Source organism: Aythya ferina (assembly GCF_964211825.1).
Source record: "Aythya ferina genome assembly, chromosome: 2".
NCBI classification, from domain to species: domain Eukaryota; kingdom Metazoa; phylum Chordata; class Aves; order Anseriformes; family Anatidae; genus Aythya; species Aythya ferina.
The window spans coordinates 53,241,475-53,261,460 of NC_140297.1; the positions used below are offsets into that span (position 1 = coordinate 53,241,475).

The 19,986-nt window shown below is 44.7% G+C and overlaps 1 protein-coding gene across 15 annotated transcripts in view; it reads right to left on the reverse strand.

Moving 5' to 3' along the window:
* The window catches only part of ATXN1 (ataxin 1), a 265,892-nt gene that overhangs the window by 193,164 nt on the left and 52,742 nt on the right, over positions 1-19,986 (reverse strand). For 8 of the 15 annotated variants that reach the window (XM_084508611.1, XM_084508613.1, XM_084508617.1 and 5 more), the window contains one exon: positions 13,501-13,623. The exons of 3 other annotated variants lie outside the window; for them this stretch is intronic. The gene's annotated coding sequence lies outside the window, so the exon portion shown is untranslated. Of the gene's footprint in view, positions 1-871; positions 1,012-13,500; positions 13,624-13,895; positions 13,924-19,986 lie in introns of those variants that run through there. 4 more of the 15 variants (XM_084508612.1, XM_084508614.1, XM_084508606.1 and 1 more) reach the window with 3 other exon arrangements.

The window sequence follows — 19,986 nt, forward strand, 5'->3', positions numbered from 1 at the left end:
CTGTTCCTGCAGGTAAGGTTTAAGTACTGAAGTACTAGATATGAGAACAACTAATTAGAGACCAACAAGTTAAACAGCCTAAGAGGGTCTTTTCAATTTATTAAATATATTTTGCTTTAATCACATTAATTTTTCAGGGATGTACAATAATCTTTGTGGTTTAAAATGACTTTGTATTCATTTTTAAATGGAGAGTATTTTTATTCATCTAATACATTATCCTTTCAAGAAAATTATCATACTTGACTACAAGTACTTAATGAGGCACTAATTAATACTCTTGTTTCTCCCCATTTAAAACTCCTTTGAGAAATGAGGTCAGAAACCTGGTGGAATGTACAAGACACTTCTCTGGGGGACCCAAAAGGCATCTGCTTCCTGCCACGCTTCTCCACGGGGGACATCCCCCTTCGAAAACCCAAGACCAATACAAAAGTGAACCCCGTTTAGGAGCTCCCGCTGAGTTGGCACTGATGGTGGCCACCTGAAGGCGGGCACAGCAAGGCACCCCTCTTCTCCCCAGGTTGCAAACGAAGTCGTGCAGCAGCGCCAGGTTACCCTTCCCACTCCCGTAAGCCTGCAGCGCGCTCGTAAAGCCACTTATTCTCCTGCCTGACTTCTGCCGAGCGCAGTAACACAATGAAAGGCAGCTCCACCTTCCTCCGCTCCGCGGCCCCGACGGAGCTGTGGCTTCCTGCCAGCGGCTCCAGCCTTTGCTGCGCCTTGCGAGGGGCGCGGTAGGCGAATTCGGGTTATAAACACCTCCCCGAGCAGCGGCGGCCGCCTAGCTCTTGAAGGATTTCAGCAGGTTTAAAAGGCAAAGACCAAGTGCACGCGTTCCTAAGTTCTCGGGAAATTTGCACACACTCACCCACGAACTTCACTCCCGGGTTTGCTCCACATTGCACGCTAATTGCAATTATCTAAGAGCGGCTCCATGATGGGAGGAGGGGAGAAGAGGAAGGCTTCCTTTTGGCACAGCTTCTTCAGAGTTCAAAGGACACATATGGCCTGCAAACACAGCGCAGGGGATAATTTAAAATTAAAGGAGGGATGGGAGGAAAATGAGAACACAGCAGGGACAGGCAGTGTTGTTCTGGATCTGCTTGACTGGAATTTTAAATAAAGGAAAAGGAAGAAAAAAGAAAAAACACACCCCTATTTTCATTCCACGTCCAACCAGAGCCTGAGCCAGAGACCCTGTACAGAACGGGCAGGAGGGCACACCACGGCTGCCTGAGGAGGAAGAGGAGGAAGAAGAAGGTGCCTGAGTAAGGCAGGGCCAGGTTTGCCTTGCAGAGCCCAGGCAGCCTGATGAAGGGAGTCACTCGAAGTCAGCAGCCCGCGAGATGGTGCCTGTGCACACATCAAATCCCGACTGACACCTGCTTGTGGCCCTGCTTGTAGCCAGGAGAGACACCAAAGCCTACTCGTCCATCAAGCACTAAATCAACAAATACATAAACAAAACAAACAAACAAACAAACAAAATTGTCCGCAACAATCCTCGGCCGTAATTTCTACATAATTATTGCACAACAACCGCCCGTAATGAGGGAATGAATTTATAACCACACGCAAGCTATATTTACCAGTGGACTGGTTACAAAGCAAAACAGCAGGAAACCACAATGTGTGTCTTCATACGAGCTCCTCCGCGCCGGAGCGGGGCTCCCCGAGCAGCGGGCCCGCGCCTCACCAGGAGGCCCAAGGACAGCGGCCGAGCCCCTGCTGACAGCTTTTTGTCCCCGGGGGGGAGCTGCCTGGGGGTCTCCCCGTTCACTGAACCCCAGGCATCTTCACCCCTTCAAAAGCGGCACCTTTCAGGTGAATTTGGCTGCCGCCACCTCGCAGCTTCGGGAATCACCAGCAGTGCAGCCGGGCTGACAGACGCAAGGAAGGAGAGGCAGCTTTCTGAGGAGAGCCCCGCTTCCTCGGGCAGACACTACACACCGATGAGCTGGATCCGGGAACAGATCCTGCTGATACGTTTTTTTTTTTTTTCCTTCTTCTTCTTCTTTTTCTTGAGGGATTATTTTTAACTTGGATGGTTTCCCAGGCCTGGCTCGGAGCACGACTACACAACGCTGATGTCAGCACAAGGAAGCGATCTAACGAGCACCCAAGGGGGCGGGAGGGGGACAGGACGGCTGCTTTTGCCATCCCGGCCACCTTAATGAGCTTGTAAAACAAGGGCCTACGGACAGTGGGTTAAAAAGTCACTGGGCCGCAGTTAACCGAGAGAGGCAGATGACAAAAACACAACAGCGCACGCACCGCTTACCGGCACTGCCCGCTCCAGGAAAAGAAACCCCACATTCAGCCCCAGCGCACCAGGGGTCCTGACACTTGGGAGGGGAAAATCCTGCCCCTCGCTAGCTCCTAAGCAGGATAATGTGGCAAAAACACACCTCATAAAACACTGGTATCTCAGACGAGCATTTGCTCATCTTTTTGGCTAGGTTTGTACAACCTTTTTGGCTAGGCAAGTACAACCATACCATCTCGAAATGAAGCCTGAAAGGGCGCTGTTATTCGGGAATTGAGTTGCTTTTGGAAGATGAGTCAAGAGCAGCTCCACATACTTAGGTCTCTTCTTGAGGCTGCTGACAATTTTTCCTGGCTTTACAGCCGCATTTTCTGATCCTTAATATATTTTCTTTCCCTTATTGCTGAGAGAAAGAGCCACACAAATAAAGAGAAACCTGACTATCCCAGGAAATTATGTAACTGACTATACGCAGAGTGCTGTCAAATATGCACAGAGTAAACTAACTGAAGTAATATGATTTTTCCCTCCAATATCCTTCACTTATAGTCATTGTAGGTGTTACAAGTAGCAACAGTAAGTGGAACAATTTCATAGAGCACTTCTCACATTGAGACAGCTATTCTACATCCCTCTGTGCAGCAGACAATTTCCAAAGCTCACTTTGAGGGATGGCACCTTGAAGCAAGCCCAGAGAGGTAACTTCTCCCTAGAACCAGAGCTAAAACCTAGACCAGTGAGCGGCCACATCTACAGGCAGAACAACTCTTTCTCACCAGCAAAGATTTGGCAATGCCTGTATCCGGCAGGCAGGGGAAGGTGCCTCCAAAAACACAACTCCACCTCACAAGGGAGGCTGCCAACAGCACCAGATACGCACACGCAGGGCTGACTCCTGCTGCGAACAAAGCGCTGCTCGGGGTCAGCACACATGCAGAAGAGTTGCTTGGCACTGCGAAGGATAAGCTCTTATTTGCAAAGTATTAGAAAAACACTACATAAGAGGCTTTTATTGCTATTATGTGGATGAACGGAGAGGCCTTGGTTGACAGCACTGCTACACTCCCATTGTTCAATGGAGAAGAAAAGACACACAGCTTAAAATAAATAAATAAATAAAAATTAACACACCATCCAGCCCAAACCACATCCAAAGCAAACAATAAAAGATGAAATGTAAATGCATCCTGGGCACACATTGTATTTTATGTTCCTTTTCGTCATCAGTTACAGCTCCTGTGATGTTAATAATGTGTAAAAGTGACAACTAAGCACAGATTACACGGCCAAGCAGAGATGGAGAAGAAGGTCGCATATGCCATCAGATGTGACATGTCACAAACACTTGGAAGATAACATAACTCAATAGATTAAATATCATTTATCCCCAGTCATCATACTATTGCATCCAAAAGAAAATACATATTTCAAGCACGGCTAGAACAATAGCACCAAACAAAACACATGACACTAATTCAAGTGTCATGACAAATTGTTCATCATAGCTGGAAAACAGAGAAACATGGCCCTAAAAAGCATTATGACAACAGCGGCCTAACAATTTTATAGTGTTCATATTTACATTCTAGCATATTCATAAACCACGTTACTTCTGAAGGTAAGAAAAAAAAATGGGAAAAGAGGTTAATGAATTAAAAGTAAACCGTAAGGAAAATCAGAAAAGTCAGAAGAAATTTGAGCTTAGAAATATGAAAAAGATTCTTTGTGTGTGCATGTGTGTGAAATATAATACAGTTTCTGCTTCAGATCACTTGGATTACATCTGGTTGTGCTGTTAAGATCTCCATTTCAAACTTTTGTGTTTTTTTCACTCATGGTTTCAGAAGGTCTGCTATCTCTTTAACAGTGAAGTTCTTCTCTCCCACTCACATAATATATTCCCACTGTCTCCAGCCAGCTTAAGGTCACTACAAATAGAATGGAAAATCTGAGGTAGGTTATTGGAAAAGATGGAAAATAAAGGCATGTGCTACTAGGCCATTCATAATGAATAGCAAATGAGTATTTTTTGAATTAGCAATTAGGACAAACAAAGGCACTAATATTTTACAAGCGTATTCAATGCAAAATACTAGGTATTATTCAGGCCTTTGCTATTGAATTCTGACTTCTTTTCACTCCATCAGCACTCTTAAGAGCTTATTAACGTAAAGCAGAGCCTTTATAATTTGCAATAATGTTTAGGATACCTACTCTAAAGTAATGGATGAAATCAATAAATTCATCAATAAACAAAAACGTACAGAAAAGAAAAATGACAAAACACTTTCTGTTTTATTACTGTGGCAATGCTATTTGGTGTTTCAAATATTCATACAAATATCTCTTATACATTAGGAAATGTGACATATTAGCATTCCCATTTTTTAAAAAAAAATCATGGGTCCCAGTTCAGGAACATGTTTCCTTTGAGAAATGCAAAGGAGGCATTTGAATACTTACTTGTATTTGACTTTACGTAGTTAAATGCAACCCCACCTTGGATCCAGAATACTGTATGATCACTCCCCAGCACTCTGTGCTGAGAGCTGACCCCATGGTAAGTCACACAGCATCATGCAGCCAGGGCAGGTACATCCGTAATGGATCAAACCCACCAACTAATGATTATCCTTGGGACAGTCTAAAGCTAGGCTCTAAATTTTGGGCCTGTCTTGCCAAGTCACTCCTCTTTCATCACCACGTACAACTCTGCACGTGTTCTGTAGGCAGCTCCCCTGGCTCGGCCACTCTCACTTGTTCCAGTTGCCCACCCAGTAGCTCTGTGCAGTAACTATGATTCCTGGTGGGAGAGGCAGCAGCAGCACACTGGAAGCTGTAAAACCTGTGGGTGAAATTTCAGGTACAGGTGGAGTTCTTCACATGACACCAGTGAGCCTCAGAGAAACTGAAGTGTACAGAGCTCCAAAAATATGGTTCCTTGTCATGTCAGCAGGGCACACAAAGGGTTAACAAACCACCGCTGTTTGTATTATCTATTAATCTCACCCCTCCCTTATTTAGCAACTTCCTTCTTAAATCCTGGCTTCTCTTCCCTGTTTCCCTGACAATTTTGGGTCCTTTTCCTCCCAGGATGATCACCTGCTAGAAGCTCCCTCCGCATCCCATGCCCACATTCCAGGCTTTGTCCTGTTTCTCTACAACACTTGGTTTCTGGCTGGGCTCCACGCTCATTGCAAATTTATGGCTCTCCTGCTCTTCCAAGCTTGAGAAGAAGGTTTTTACTCAGCTGCCCGCGACTGCCAGGACGAGGAGCAGAGCCTAGAAACTGGGAAGAACAGCCCGTGAGCACCAGCCACCAGGAGAGCAGGGCTTGGGCACTAGAAAACCAAGGTGGAAATGCACGCCTTGCATCTTATTTAGTTGGGAGCCTGAATGTTTCTGTCTAGAACGTCTGTTTGTATCTCAAGTCACAAAGAAGCCATTAGTACCAATAATGTGTCATTACGGGGGCGGCAGCAGAGACTCTGCAGCTAAGGTTAATTTGAGATGCATAATTTAAAGCAGAACTAAAATCCTTCCATTTCACACTTTAATGACTGAATTCAAATCATTCTTCAAATTTGACACAGCAGCTCTTAAGGGGACACTTTTTTTTTCTTTTTTTTTTTGCCAATTTTTGAGTAAAATACAAGCTATCTATTGTAAAGGAGAAAATCCTATGGATCCTCCCTTTCCTATCATTTTAACCTGTTTTCCCCTTTGATTTCTTTTCAGAAACTTAATTCTTCTGAAGGCTTCGTACTTCACCCATTCATCCTGGTATGTCAGAATATTCCTGATACAGGCCACTTCTGCGGTTTGAAAAACAAATATGCAGAGTTAATAATTTAATTCACCCCAATCCCAATGATTTTGCCATGATCAGCTGACAACATTGCCTAACTTGAATCAGTAGTGTCTACACAGTTCTCAGTTCTTAGCACTTAATGACCATGAACTATACAGTTCAAGAAGTTTGTCCAAGATCATACAGGGGACTTGCAGTGCAGCAAAAAATTGAATTAAAGTCTCCCAAATCCACAGATAATTTGTTTTGTCAGGCAACTTCCCTGACCACAGCTGACAAGACATGTAAAATCATTAAGCAAAATCTCATCACAACATAATGAAGCAGCATGATAGGCAGATAGCCACGCTGCTCAAGCAGGGATGTAACAACTTTCCAGCAAACACATCCTGCCTTTTCCCGTGAATTCCTCAATCTAGCTCACATAACGTTACCAAAATACATAGAAACATACAACCTTTTTTTGTTGTCTGACCCTCAGGTCGATTTCCTTCTGAATTTTCAAGAAATCACAGTTCAAGCACACAGACATACTTTGGAGAACTGCCCTCCATGCTAAAAATGGCAATGGAATTGCACAAGGGAAAAAAAAAAGCGAAAATTCCAAGAAATCTTTGACTCATCCATTGTTATTCATCAGGTTTTTGGAGCACAGAATGGAATGCCGTCAAGCTAAAATTGACAGCGCTATTTTCTAATCCCTAAGTGATGTCAATCCTTCACAAAGCCACAAGTGCTGAGAAAATTTTCTCTGCAAAATTCTAAGAATGACTCTTAAATTTTGTTAGTTTTTGGGGATGAAAAAAAAATAGAGCTAAAAGAAGCACTCGAAATTAAACTCCTACGTAGGTGAGCTTTTGAATACTGAGAGTATTAGGATTCACAGCTTTGTGCTATCTGTGACTCAGACTTACTGCCACAGGTGTCAAGAGACCTAGGACCCAGCTGGAGCTCTGCAGAAACCTGTTGTATTGGGAGATTTTTTTTTTTTTAAATTACTATAGAGTACAAGATTTGCCCTGAAAGACTAAGTGCAGACCTTGTAGCTTTTTAGTTGACGTATTTTACTGTCCAATTAGCTTGCAGCTAGCAAAACAGATTTTTCTGCTGCTTAATTCTTAAGGTTTTCAGAAAAACATGATGTCAACCAAATATACCATCCGAAGTGGCTTCAATAAAGTTCTGTGAATAACGCATCTACACTGGCACGCCAACACACTATTTTTAATTGTAGCTCATTAAAGATGTAATAGGAGAAGAATTATATTCACTTCCAGCACTGCTCCGTCAAGGCAGTGAGATAATCGTGCTGCTATATCATCCAAAAAGGAATGCTCCTGCGTAGTGATTTAGGTAATCTAATTGAAAGGCAGAAAGCAGTGATTCACTCCTTGTTCTATCTGTTACTGCAACATGTTTCTCGCCTATCACAGGGCCCAAGCAGGCACACAGCGATTGGCTGCAAATGCTAGTAAAGCAGAGACCTGGAGAACGAAAAAAGGCAAGTCAGTTGAAATGCTGAATTAAAAAAAAAAAAGAAAAAGAAAAAAAGCGATCTGGACTGCAGACGAGGAGCGCTTTACAGAGCAGCATGCAAATGCAGGCCTCTAAGGTAATTTAAACCAAATGCAGACTGAAACTGAAGTAGTTTGGTGAGTCAGCACAGCACAAGGACACTAAAATTACACATGAAAAATAGCACAATCCTTTCTGTATAACACACGCTATTTTATTCCAAATTTACCCGAAAACAAATTAATTGTCTCCTTCGTGCTTTGCCTCCTTCTCCTCTTCTTGGACTCAACCTCTACCTTCCAGAAACAAGCTGCGTGCAGGCTGGCTAGCTGTGAACTCTGATGTCTAGGACTTTAATTTCCCTTTCACAAAAATTTCATCTCCAGACCATGACAACCTTAATAAACAATCGCTGGCATGAATGCCACTAACTGTGTTCCAAGTTACGATTACTTTCCTCTGGAAATAAGAAAAATACTTAAAACCCAAGCTGTGGAGAATCATTACAGGCTCCAACAATGGTGGATGTCTCACAGATTCTGCCGTCCCAGAGGTTTCAGCCACCTACAGCTCAGTGCAGGCCAGGTCTTTAATGCTAAATATGCCTGTGATCAGTCAGAGGAAGGCTAGCCTCAACTCTGCCTCAAACATTTTTAAAGCCATAACCGTTTTTAAACTTACAAAGCAATATTCATCTTCATTTTCATCTCATTCTTGCCTCATACTTTCACAAGAACGTAATTCTGTGAAAGCCACAACAATTGCTTGTTCAATGGAGACTGTCACTCTCTGAAGTGCTTTCTGAGATAGATTTGTATGGACAGACGTGGGTAGAAATGAATAATCCAAAAATATCCACAATAGATAATGAGCAGAGGCTAGAAAAAAATACCATGTACTGCAAACGCAGCCCAAGTTGGAATGAATGCCTACAGTAGCAACCGGACAGGAAGAGCAAAATGTTATTGTACATTACTGGCCTGCAGCCCGTAATTACAAAAAATACTGCAGCATTCCCCAGTAACAGCAGAAAATATTATCATTTCAAACAAAGCAGCTGCAGCACCCTGCCCGCTGCAACCATGCTGTGGGCACGTAACAGAGCCAGCGAGGAGAGGGCAGCTGGCTGCCGAAGGACTCCTGGCCCGTGGGGTGGGACATCTTCACCTCACGTCCACGGCTCCCCTGCACTGCAGCACAGAGACCCCTGCTCGGCAGCAGGACGCTCCCACATGGGCTCCAGCTGCTGAGCCATCTGGCAAGGGAAAACAGTTTTTGCAGTCTTGCAAATCCTCCCATTCCAGCTCCTCAGTGCTGTCTTACCCGGCTGCCTCTAACCCTCTACCAATGTTTTTTTAAGAGATTAGCAGGAGGGTCCCGAGCATCGGATGACACGTACTGCCACCACGACCCGTAGGATTCCCCTCCTGAGATGGCAAGCAGTCACTCCGCTAGGCATCACCACAACAGGAGGCAACGTGCCTCCAAAAACAACTGGCTAAGCAGCCAAACAGTTTCTCGAAGCTTTATGCATTTGCAGAACTAGCAAACAGAGGAGAAGAAATGCAGAAGTCTGATCAGTGAGGTTAGCAGAGGAAACACTGTTCAATTGAAAGACACCCAAATTCTAACACGTTTCCTCTACAGGCTGCAGTTACAGATTCTCTGGTCCAAAATGCAAAGCCTCAGCTTTGCTTCAGCTCTCAGTGCTGCTACAGGTACTCAGCATCTCCCCACAGTGCCGCAACGCTAAAGCTACGCTTGCAATATGCAACATCAGCTGTTTAGGCAGCCTCTCTCTGAGGCACTTGAATCACCATGAAAACTATTTTCTTACTGCCAACCAGAAAGACGAAGCTCTTAGGAGGGAGCAAATTAACTGCCATACCATAATGCTTCCCAATTCACCAGTGCTTCTTGTCTTTCACATACCAGCTTTTCTCTGCCAAACACGAAGATGACTGTAGCAGGAATATATGCAGTAGGTTGAAAGACCACATTTTTGTATCCTCATAAGCCATTCATTGGTTTATGGATTCAGAGTCCCGCAGGGAGTGCTGCAAATCCACAAGAAGTCTCTGGGTGCAGGACTCGACTCTGACATATCTAACAGATGTGTAAAATAACACGTAACCAAACATCTCTCCAGTAACTGTGCAGCCAGAGACTGGAAAGTCCTAAAATGTCATGTCCAAGGGCAAAGGAGCAGGGGATGGATAAGAATAGAGTCCTGGATCTAGAAAGTAAAGAGAAGTTTAGGCTTTATGAATTTATTTGTTACAATGTGGTTTTTCTTTTCTTTTTTTTTTTTCGTATTTTTTTAGTATCTGTAATTAAGCTGTGGTAATAGCCCTCACAAGAGAGGGCTGTGAAGGCTGGGGACCCAGACACTGCGGCCTGGTTTGCTCAGCACCAGACCGATTGACACTAGGTTCCTGGGAAACTTCATGGTCCCACCTCCAACACCTCCAGCTGTGCTTCCAGAAGGGAAGGCCTAAATCAGAAAAACTGCTGTGGACAAAAAGCACATGGCTGTGTAACAGCGATCACCACAGAGGCCCCTCTCCGCTCCCTGCGCTGCTGTGTCCTGGCCCCAATGGCTTGTGCACTTCCACAGTCAGCTGGAGAAGAGCGGTGGGCGAGGAAAAAGAAGTCAAGAACTTGTTTAAAAGCCTCGGTTTAAAACTTGTGGTGACTCCCAATTTACGGACTAAAATCAGGCTCTACTAGGAACTGCCTGAACCACCGCCTTTCGCAAAGCTGCTGGTGGGCCTGGAGCCAAGGCCTGGTTCAAGCTCTTATCTAATCCATGCTAAACTGACTTAAACCATGCATCCTTTACAATAAATAGCCTCACAGTGAGGAAGCCCAGTATTGGCATGTTTCATATTTGCATCACCCGTTCGTGCACATGGCTTAAAGGAAAGCGTTGGGAGTACGACAGCTTCTGAATATTTTGCCTTATGTGGTTTAGAGCCAGCACAGTCGACGGCCGCGTTGGCTTCCCCCCTTTTTGTGTGACAGGCTGAGAAGCGAAAATCCCAGGTGATGCTCAGCAGTGCTGAACACAACGCGTGCACCAGCAGCCTCACAGACGTGGCCGTGTCCCGCTGAACAGGGGCCCGGGGCTGTGCCACGACACTCGCAGCTCCCCGCAGTGAAGGTCTCCATTCTCTGTCCCCAGCACCTCCTCTTCACAAAGGCTTACACACACTTACATAAACAAATGAACAATTCCATTATGTGCCTGGCAGCCCATGCACTTTCTTTCTGCTGCACAATAGAGGCGCCCCATTGAAAAGATCCATATACAGGGGAAAAAAATCTAAGCAAGTCTCCAGCAAGCACACATATTATCAAAGCCTCATTTCCACTTAACACAAGTTGCTTTGGGAACAAATGCAGCTGACTTGAGGGGAAAAACACAAACAAACAAACAAACAACCTCTTTTTCCATTAGCTAGGGGAAAAAAATATCGAACCGGTGCCATCTTTGTTAAAGAGCTCCACTAAACTAATGGTTTAGGAGAGACGAGGAGCATGGACGGGGGACAATTTGCGACTGATCACAGCCATCTGAACATGGCACACTGACAGCTGAAAGAAGAGCAAAGAAAGGCAAAACAAAACAGGCATGTGTTTAATTTGGGCAGGCTCAGTCCCCCATACTTGGTCCCAGTGAAAAGTACAAGGCAGGAGAAAGTCGGCCCCTCCGCCTGCTCTGCACCCACGTAACTCCCTGGCATGCATCACAGGACCTTCTCTGGGCACGCAGATGGGGGCATTATTTCTTCACATGCTAAAAACAAGCATCAAGAAAGGGCAGAAGTAGCAGTACAATTTAATATATCTTGAAGTGCATCTCTTGCCACCAAAGAACCTCCCTTTCTTTAATACCCTGCCAACAAGCTCCTCCACTCCCAAACACAACAAAAACTAAACAAGACTCAACAATTTGGTGACTGCAACCGAGAGCTGATCGAATGATTATAAAGGCTACGCAGATGCTGTGAAGATACCTTCCCCTGAACTCCAACGTGAGCTTCCTCAGAGAGCAGCAAGAAGGCAAATCACGCGTGTTATCCTGGTCTGACATGAATGAAAAAGACAGGAGTAAAAGTGTGGTGACTTGCGCACAGCAGAGCTAAGAAGGAATGCTTGACACTAGGAAAGGGGGACTGAGAGAAAGCAAGGTGGGCTCAGAGATAGCACACACGGTCTGCTGTGGTTCACCCTCCCTCTCTCACCTGAGCTGGTCACAATTGCTGTCTTGTGCCTGAAAAAGGGTGAGCTCCAGAGCAAGTGTTTTCCCACCTGAGCTGCAGGGACAGGAGAAGAGAGGGGAAAAGAAAGGTGTGGAGGGTAAGAACCGCAGCTCCTAAATGTCATACTGCAGCAGCTGCAAATATATTTGCATTAATACCTCATTTCACAACTACAAAAATTGCCTCAGACTCCTACTGAAAGAGTCTTGTGTTTCTGTTTGGGTTCACAGTCCCTAATGCAAGTACTGCATATAAAAAGGGGTTGTCTACACTGATTTGCAAAAGTTCCTAACTTTTTGGAGAAATCAGTACAAATGCCTACAGGACTAGTACAATTTCCCAAGCAATGGCTCTAGTCCACTGACCAGAAAGGAAATATTTAGCTCCCTGCAGAGAGCCTGTTGATTTCAAAAGAAATTTAATAGCTCTATTCCTACAAAGCAAATACAGAGCAATCACCAGGGGCCAGCTGTGCTCTCCTCTCTTCTGCAACCTGGTAAGCAACAAATGTCTGCAAATGCCACAAGCCGAAGGGTTTCGATATTCTGCACAGTGGTGAAGCTATATCCTCTGCTTCTTCCATGTTATGTTGGTCCTTTTCACTCTGCGGGTTTCTTACAGCAATTTCGTCTTCTTCAGCACACTCATGGGGCAGAAGGGAATAAATAACTTGAATTTTAATTTTTTTTCTTTTTCGTTTTCTGTTTTCATTTAGGCCAACATTTCAGTGTCTGGTTTTACAACTGCAACATTTGCTCTTTACTGAACAAAAACAAAATCAAGAAAATACTCGGAAGTCATTCTTTTCTAATGAGAGAAATGAAGAAAAAAACACAACAAAGACCAGAGGGAAAAGGTGGGCTTTTCATCGCAATTCATAGTTAATTGTCCGTACTAAAGATAGTTAATAACTCAAGACAACACAATTCAGCCTCAGTCAGGGAACTCGTAGTTCTGCTGCTACTCAAACATCCAAGTGCAATTTGCAACTCTAGTTATGAAAGGCGACATTATTTTCTTTATACTTTTAGCTCAGCTTGTGCAAAGTTACACTGATGAAGCAATTATTTTGTGGACATATTATTCAAGCTGGTGGTGAACTTAAAGGCTCTGTTAACAAGTTTGGTAAGCACCAGCGAGGTGCTTAAACATGAAAATGAGAGCTATGTCTTTAATACAAAAGTATCACTTAAGAATGCTGTAAAATCAGATTGCTCGTGACATTATCACCAACAGTAAGATAGCTGTATATGCATTTTTCTGTCTGTGCATTGTACTTCATTCAGTAGCTTTCTTCTGCAGAGTTTCCATGTTATATAGATGCCAAACTTGGAAATACTTCGGCACATGCCTAACTTTCAGGGAGAATAGCCTCATTGATTTAAACAGGGTTCAACCCTGACAAATGTTAGAACAATCGCCTGTTTGCAGGGTTGGACCTCATGGGGCCCGTTTTCAAAAAGATAAGGGCATTATATATTTTGACTGCTGATTCTGGATTTACCATTAAATTTCTCTGCTTCGCTCTCTCAGCTGTTTTTATTGCCACAGACAGAAATATCATGACACTCTGAGGTAAATAATGAGTAACTTAATTACAAACTAACTGTAACTTATGACAAGACCCTCCAATCACTCACCTCAAACCATATGAGTGTTTCAGGATGCTATTGTCTCTTTTCTTCTATCCCCTCTCTCACGTGAGATGTTGCAGCCTTTTTATCTGATGTTTTGCTTTAAAACTCTTCCCCAGGCTCCAGGATCTTAAACAAAAACAAACCAAGAAACACTCAGAATGAAAATGTCATTTCAAGTGATTGGTGGGTGGCTCAGGGGAAATCCCTGACCTTTCTCCAATGTATATTTCATTATCTAAAGCAAGTGCGATAACTCCCCACAGCAGAAGTACTCTTCTGTGGGCTGTACTTAAAAAAAAAAAAAAAGAAAAATAAAAACACAAAAAAACAAAACCCAAAGACCCAAAACAAAACAACCAGCTATTTAAGACCACTCAAAACCATGTTATTTTTAAAACCTGTATGGTAGCACGCTGCAAAGTACTCATTTAACATATGATCTGGTGGTATATAACCAGACTCCACAAAATAATGAAGGAGAAAAGGGAAGAAAGTCCAGAGATGCAAATTGTGAAAAGAAAAAAAGTCATTATGTAAAGTATCAAACTGTTAGACGGGAGAGCGATCATCGGTTTTATTATTATTAAGGTTATTACTGGTCACGTTATTGCTAGTAATGCTGTGTAGACGTCCAGCTCCCTGCATCTGTTTGCTGGAGAACCTGCACAGAGCTTGCACCACACAACCCAGCCCGGCCGAAGAGAGGGAGGAAGGAAGGGAGGAGGAGGAGCGACGAAGCAAATGAGTAAGAGAAACCGGCAGGTCCCTCACACGGGCGATTTTGACATTCTCCGCCATCGCCAGAAAAGGCCTGAAGGGGTCTGGAGGTGACGGGCGTGTTGCTGTGCCACACCAGCGTGCCTTCTGCCCCCTGCCCTGCGGATCTACCCTTCTCCCGTACCTGCAGTGACACAGGCCAGCAGCTGGAAGCCCAGCCGGGCTCTGTCAGCAGAAAAATCCCTCGGCTACGAGCAGCGGACGCTGCCAGCCAGTGCAGAGTTCACTTTCCCTTGGAGAGCGCGCTCCTGCATTCGCACGGCCCCTCAGGATCACAGGCGGCCGAGTTATTCTCTCCCCACCAGTTTTAGCTCAGCAAACCATTCCCACAGCTACACCTGTGACTATCCCTGCTGAAGCCAACAAACTTTCACAATGTGACAAAGCAGAGAGTTTCACCTTACGTGAATTTAAGCCAAAATTTTGCTTTTTTTTTCCCACTCAGCTACGACAGACAGACAGCTCTGAATATTTTTTTTCCATTGCTTTTAATTAAGAAGTGGAGCCATTATCCACAGCCCTCTGTGGTTGTGCATACCTCAGAAAATACAACTTTGCCCAAAGTGGTCAGAAAGTCAAAAAGGAAAGCTTGCCTCGTGGCTTCTCATCCCTCCCTCCCCCCAGCAAACAACCCCACGGCACAAAGAAGGGGCGAAGGGGACTTCCCTCAATACCTGCACGGGGGCTGCACCTACTTCACCATTCCCCAGAGCTGCTGACACGACGAACAAACCCCAAAATACCCTGTTTAAGTTACCCTGCTGCCCTGCCCCACCGTGTTTCTTCTCACTTATGTTGTGTTTCTGCTTTCTCCAAGGAGCCTCCTCTCACTCGAGATGAGTAAAGGCTGCAGACTTGCAGGAAGAGGACGGAGCCCTCTGAAGCTGTGACACAAATCCAGCGAAGGCTGGAAGTTCAAAGTGAAACGAGGACAATGTGCCCATGACTCATGCCACCTAGAAACGATTCTTAATTTAAGAAAAAGTGTTAGAAGGATTATTTTACGGAGTGTCACCCCACTGAATCAACCAGCCTCTGCCTCTCATTTTTTCCCCGATTCAGGTACAGGGTGGCTGGGGACTCTATATTAAGATCGAAATCAGTGTAAAATCCTCCTCCTCTCACGTACACACTTACATTTTTAATGTTCTGTTACAGAGACAAATACTGCTGGTGGAGGGGCAGATTCCCAGCTCCCCTCCAGACTTTCTGCATGACCTACGGGCAAGTGATACGTGACGCTTCCTGAAGGGCTGAAATAGCTGTAAATGACACTTGAGCTTCTCCAGCGCCTTTTACGTACCAGAGCTTGGCTCCTAACGCACATCATCACTTAACCCCCATTTTCCTGTGCCTCAGTTTCCCCTTTCTCCACACTGAAGATAACAGCACTCTCCCAGCTCGGCGAGTCCGCTGCAAGAGACACGAGAGCCCTGCTGAATTAGCGGGTAACGTGGTGACACGGACGAAGTTACAGGTACCTCTTAACTCATCTGAAACTGAAACGTCACGTCCCCAGAAAACGACCCTGTAAGCCAAAACGAGGAGCCGGGCAGCAGCCTGTCCCTCCCTGGAGCTGTTTTGATGGACATTCATTCCGCTCGTACGGCTCCCTTCTCCTTGGGTGCTGCCGGCGAGCGTGGGGGAGCCTGAATGGATTCACTGTAGTCGCACAACAGCTTCACAGCTGCTGAGAAAAGGCCTATTGTAGCCCTGCATTTTACTATCTCGAGTAGCATACATTAGTTTGCTGTGCAGCTCCCATTACCCATCTGATCTTTACAGAAAAAGGAGCAACAAATCTGGGTTTTGCCAAATGGAAAGTGATGGAAGGATTTTTTTTTTTGGTTTAAAAAAAAAAAAAAAGGGGGTTACATACAGTTTACACAACCAAGCATAAAACGCTACAAATTCAGTGTAGCAAAAAAAAACTTTAAACTGGTCCTGCCCTCTTTTTTTTTTTTTTTTTTTTTTTTTTTTTTTTTTTTTTTTTGCCACATCATGACACCGTGAGCCAAATTTCAGGCTCGGAAGGCAGCGGCAGGCCTGCCATGTGCACGTGTGCTCTTCCTGCAGGGACCGGCTGCTCACAGCTCACACCCCTGTGCATTTGATCACATTAACTGAACGCTATTAAAAACAGCAGTAAAATCTTAACACGGAACGATTCGGCTGCACACCCGACAGTCAGATGTGACGGACTTTGCAAAAACACACACGAGCAGATTTGACAGCCCGTTTCTAAATGCCTGGATTTTTCTGCACCCTGCCTCAGCTCGAGTCCGGGAGGAAGGACAGTCCTGCATCAGGCACATTCCTCCCAGCATCCAACTACTCCACTCTCCCCCTTCTGGAGAAATGGATGCAGCTTCAAGCAAACTAGACGAGTATTTTGTCAGCTCTGTTCATTCTTCTCAGTGTGATGAACGAGGTAGTGCACCCTTATTATGGACTTCAGACTTACTCTGAAGTACGGCTCCCCTTGCCTCCTCCCGCACACGTGGCATTGACCTTACCGGCTGCAAAGAAGCTGAATTTGGCCTCAGTTCCCTAAAAACAGTGTTTCATCAAACCTACAGCATGCTGTGCTGCTACAGTACTCCAGAAATTGGTGATCGATCAGCACGTATCTCCCCCCAGTGTGGTGGTACTTCCCTCATAAGCTCCGGGGCCAGACCAAAATCTCAAGGTATTTCTCTCTGCCTCCAGAGCCATAGGAATGCAACAGGTGCTGTGCTGTTCTGCAGCTGCAAAGCAGAAATATTTTGCTTTTTAATGCAAGCTGAGACAGACAATCCCCCTTGCTTTGGCAGACAGAGACGTTACGAAAACCTCCCAAGAGTTGTCGGCCTGGCAAAATGCCATCAGTGGGACCCCTCTCTCCCCCCAGCCTTCCCTCATTTGGCACTTGTGCCTTTCTCAAAGCTTGGCATGGACTGAGCTGATTTTCCATTCCAGTCAACTGGCACATTAATTATTTTAGCATGACTCGATTATGATCAAAACCAATGAAAAAACAAGGCAGTGGAAACACAGAATCGAGAAAAGAAAGAAATTAAACCCCAGGACAAAGTACAGAGAAAGAATCAGCTTATATGTTTCCTGTGGCTGGGGAGGAGAAGGTGATTCTCCTGGCCACATTTTTGGATTTGGGGCAGGCTAAATATTGGGACAAGCTATGAAGGATGGGGAAACAGCAGCACCAGGCTCACTGCATACTCCCTGTCCCATCAATGGGAGGATTCTTGTCCCCACATCTGCAGAAAAGGTGTTAGAGAGCCGTGCTCTCCTGCTTACCCAGAAGGATGTTAGGTCTTTCTTTCCAGGTCACACACTGACCTCAGGCTCTCCTGGGCACCTTTGTGAGTACCTCGTTATCCCAGAATCTGAGTACAGCACCAACATTTGGGAGAAATGCATCCGAGGCTCATCCTGCCACAAGCAGACCTGCTGTACAACCACCTGCACTCACCGAGGTGCAAACCTCCTCGTCTCACTTCTTCTGAAAGCCAAAAGTGCCAAGATAGGAACACCTGAACACCACCTGCTCACACCCTCGCAGGATGACCTGGCCTGGAAAGTAGTATCTTTTGCAAAACTTCAGTGCTCTGCCCCCGAAAAGCAACAAGGTAGTGTCTCCTCCTGCTATACGCCATGTATAGTTCTGAAACAGATGTTAAGAAAATGAAGTATGACACGATCATTTGCAGCATCCAGATACATTCTGAGCTCTTTGAATTCAAGAGCTCCAGAACAAAGAAGAAACACGTTCTCTGGGAGAGATGAATCTGGTACTTTTCCTACTATTTCTGCTTTACTTACACCAGCTCGCCTACCTTCTAGCTATACGAGGCTGGATTTTGAGATGTGTTCACTTGCTGGTACATACGGAGATTACACAACCCGTATTCCGTATACATTTACATATCTCCAGTGCCACAGAGAAAACAGGACGCTTCAGTAGAAACCTGTGGCGACCTTTGGTGCAGGAAACTTTGGAGGTTTGACCACAAGCTTTTTTTAGAACAGAAATTTGACTAAGCCACAACCAGCGCAGCACCACTGTAGTTAACAAATGGTCTCACATTTTAAGATTAGCAAGACTATGCTGGCAGCCTGGCCAGCAAAAAAAAACTCTTCCAGGCGAAGAACAAATGTTGTCCTCTGCCTGGGTTAAGTGAGTTGGTTGGCTACAAAGCATGGATGGCTATTGCAGCCAAATCTACTCTTTTAATCAAGGAGAGACAAGACGCTGAAACAGATGAAGCTTTTACATAAGCCTACTTGCCCAGGCTTTTTTTTTTTTTTTCTCCTTTCCTTAAAGCGCTGTGCTACTGCCTCTGTCATCTCTACTTCTACTTCCTTTTCTTCAGCACAAATCGCAACACGAGTACTTCAATAAATTACAGGTTTGGTAGCAAGCTCTTCGGGCTGCCAGCTGTCAGCTCCAGAAAGCAGGACTGTCACATCTGCCAGACTGGCTCTCACACCTACTCTCTGAGGTAACATCATATATTTTTCAAAGTCATGCTAGCAATAATATGACATTACCTCTCACCACACCGTATGTTCCTTCCCTGCCTCGGGACACGCACCGAAAAGAGCCTACACACCTTTACATTACGGATGCCTAGCCCGTGTCCTGCAGTGACTGATAACCTCAGTTCAGTGCAGGGTCTGAGCACCCCCTTTCATTTAAGGATGTGAGCACTGTCTGCTGCAGCATGTGCTAACGTCAGCAAGCCAAGCACAAATGTGAGTGCTCTGTCAGGGATGGGTCATTATTTGTTAAGCGTCTAACGTGCACTCACCATTGTATAAGCTCCTAAAAGAAGATATGATCCCTCTTTCGGTAGAAGATTTCTTCTTTCTAACTTCTCAAAACAACCTTCCTTTTCTGAGGCCTACTCACACCAACCTTCCCCTTTCAGTAATAACTATGAAAAAAAGGGAAGAACATTAAGAAAGAAAAAATTATGAAATGCGTTTTACTAACTGGTACAACTACGAGATCAGATTGCTGAAATACACCTTTCTTTCTATCCCTTTATCCCACAGGCTCTCTGTAGGACACATCCACGTTCCTGCTTTTGCTCTGCTCAGGGCTATGGCTTCTGAAGTGAGCCTCCAGATGATCCCTCCTGTGTTAGCTTTTGCTTGCAATGTGGGGTGGTCCTGGAGCAGATGAACTGAATCCCTCTTGGGAGGAACTAAACTAGAAGCAACGTGTTCTCCTGGAGCACAGCTAACGCCACAAACAGGCATGCAGTCAGTGGGACCTTGCTGTTTAGAAGTAAAAGTAACCCCAAAATTTGCCTGATGTGAGCCTCAGGATCCCAGCATCAAGTTCTCCACCCGACAAATCCTCCCCACTTAGTCCGTGCCACTTACTAATATTATCATAACAATAAAAAAACAACAAAGTATTTTGCTGTCACGCCTCGTTATGCCACCAGAAAAATAAGAACACAGTATTATATTTATTATATTCTAATCTAACATTACAGCAGTGTAATAGTGACAGGAACAATAGCATCTTAAAGTGAACAATGGAGATAGAAAAGAGAACAAAGTAGTTTTAGCTACAATAGCTTACAATTTCTGTAGTTATAAAATTAATCCTACTTTACCTTTAAAATACTTTCTCATCTTCTTGCACCTATACTGTAAAGAATCGTTACAGAAAGAAAAAAGTAAAATAAAATGGATATG